General features: G+C 46.1%; 1 pseudogene; it reads right to left on the minus strand.

Annotated features, from left to right (window-relative positions):
• Positions 1–609: 609 nt before the first annotated feature.
• Positions 610–1,224, minus strand: LOC139004298 (large ribosomal subunit protein uL6-like; annotated as a pseudogene).
• Positions 1,225–2,836: the final 1,612 nt, after the last annotated feature.

Here is a 2,836-nt window from a genome sequence, read left to right on the forward strand (position 1 = left end):
GCAAGTCCAGGTAAATCCATGTCCTGGCCCTTTAAGAGGAACAGTCTGGCTCTCTAGCAGCCTCCGTGTCACTCAGCCATAATCCCTGCTGGTTTTTATAGCCCGAAGTTAAAGTTATGTGGGCTTCTCTTTACAGTACTAGAACCCCAGGTTGGGAGTCTGGTGTGGGCTGGGACCCCTTGATCCTCACAGGAGCCCTCTTCAGCCTAGGTAATCCATCCTGATTAAAAACACACCATGTTGAGCAATGTCATCCCAATCAATTTAATAAAAATAACACACACAAAAAATACACGCCACACATGGATGTCAGGCTCCCATTCTGTGCCTCCATCCCTCCTACCAGTCTCAATGTGCTTCCTCCTCCTCCTCCTCCTCCTCCTCCTCCTCCTCCTCCTCCTCCTTGTTCTTCTTCTTCTTCTTCTTCTTCTTCTTCTTCTTCTTCTTCTTCTTCTTCTTCTTCTTCTTCTCCTTCTTCTTCTTCTTCTTCTTCTTCTTCTTCTTCTTCTTCTTCTACTTCTTTGTCTTCTTCTTCCAAATCAATACAAGGCTTTTATTGTATCTTTATAATATTGCAAACAAGTGTGACAAATCATTCAGCATCTTGGTGTTTCTATAGCTGGACAACTTAGACCTTATTCATCAGCCTGCTGAGCTGTTCCTTTTTCAGAAACATAGATACCATCCCAAAATTTTCTGATATCCTTATTTTTAACTGTTGTGGCTTGCTGAATCAAAGTAGCTGAATTTGATACAAGTTCAATGTCATTTCTTTCAAGAATCAACTCATCTTTCTTGGCTTGAGATACTGAACAAGCAATACATGACCTCATTCGAACTCTGCGTATGTATTTTTCACTTAACAAATTTCTAATTTCAATAAGAGAACCGTTCCCCTGAATAACGACATTGATGGGGAAGTGAGTGTACAGAGAACTCATCCTACAGTGGAAGCCCAGTGTAATACCCTTGATCATGTTCTGTCATGTTCTGTACACAATTGCAGATAGTGCAAACTGTGGCCAGTTCCTTTCTATTTGCCCACCATTTGTCAACCTGGAGCCTCTTCTTTTTCTTTCCAAGGAGACTGAGCTCTACATTGATGTGGTTGCAATCCCTCTGCAGGGTGCCTCTGGGGCCCTTTACAATAACTGTGTGTCCCTTCAGAGCGATGTCCACATTTTCTGGGTTGTCCACAGTCTGATTGCTAAGAATGGTCTTCATCCTCGCAGTAGATGCGGCAAAGAGAAAGTGTCTCTCTTCTTTACTTCTCTAGTTCTGGGACTGCTATTCAGCCAGATTTCAGGCGGTTCTGAATGATGGTTGTTCTGTATTTTACTTGTAGTTTTGATGTGGTTGTGGGAGGCAGTGAGTACCACATTTACCTACACTGCCATCTGGGTTCTCTCAAACTTTTGTCTTTGCTGAGGTCTCCATGGGTGTTTTCCTGGTGGAGGGTGCACACCAGTTATGGGAAGTCAGCCTGGTCAAGTCAGAAGTTCCACCCCCAGCCCTCAGTGAGCATGTTTGCCGTGGGCTGCATTGTGGGCCCTCCCTTCACTATTAGTGCCTCTGGCTAGACTTCCTGACCTCTGTGTCTGGCCTCTGTGACCTCCCAAACATCCTCAGGAAGGTCTTTGTTGACCAGATGGCCGGGGGTTCTTCTATCCTGGGATGGGCATATGGTACTTATTGGTTCATGGCTGCCTAGAGGACCAAACCCTGAGCAAGAGCTGCCAGGAGCTATGGGACAAGTACTGGGAATTCTATAAGGCTGACTTGGTTCCATAGCTGAGGAACTTTCTCTTAGTAACCCCTCAACCCCATTCCAACCCACTTACATCAATGGTCTGACACTGGGCTGGGACTGTACCTTTCCTACCAGAAGTACCGGATTCTGGGACCCCTGAAGCCTCCAGGCTGAGTGGCCCTGTGCACCATGCAGACCGTGCTGTCGTGTTCCTGAATCGGATGCCAGACAGGGCAGAACTGACTTCGAGCTGACCAACTGCGAGGGCAGGAAGGATGTGCCCTCGAGGCAGGCCTGGCAGGGTCCTAGGCCTAATCCTAGCCCCTTCCTCATTTTGCATCTGTCTGGGTGGCCATTTATAAGCCCACTACTGGGCTTCAGTTTTCTCATTGTAACACAACCATGAAGATGGACAGTCTTCCCCAGCCCTTCTCACTGGAAGCCAGTGACCAGTGATGGAGATGTTCCGTCCTCAGCACTGGGCCCCAGCCAGCCAGCCAGTTCCAAGCCCCAGCCCCTCAACACTACTGTGGGCTGGGCTCTGGCCCATTTTCTCAGAGCAGGACCTCGCCTGGGATCAGTCCCCAGGATCCCAAACCTTAGGCTGTTGCCAGTCTCATTCTCTAGTCATGGACTGTGGAAATTCTATTAAATTTTATGTAACTGAAAAAAAAAGTATCTTCTTTTAGTCTGATCATTTGGAGGGGAAGTACAATATCCTTTTTTATCATTGTATTGTGCACACTGGGACCTGCGGTGCCTAGAACATGCATTTATCTTTTCTAGTAAATTTATATTTAACATATTAGAAACTTATGCTTTTTGCCCTGACTGGTTTGGCTCAGTGGATAAAGCGTCGGCCTGCGGACTGAAGGGTCCCAGGTTCAATTCCGGTCAAGGGCATGTACTTTGGTTGCAGGCACATTCCCAATAGGGGGTGTGCAGGAGGCAGCTGATCAATGTTTCTCTCTCATCGATGTTTCTAACTCTCTGTTCCTCTCCCTTTCGCTCTGTAAAAAATCAATTAAAAAAAATTAAAAAAAAGAAACTTATGCTTTTTATTACTTCTATTACTGTTGAATAATC

Source organism: Myotis yumanensis, unplaced genomic scaffold, assembly GCF_028538775.1.
Source record: "Myotis yumanensis isolate MYYU_CA2020_CCGP unplaced genomic scaffold, mMyoYum1.0.hap1 SCAF_1, whole genome shotgun sequence".
Taxonomy (NCBI): domain Eukaryota; kingdom Metazoa; phylum Chordata; class Mammalia; order Chiroptera; family Vespertilionidae; genus Myotis; species Myotis yumanensis.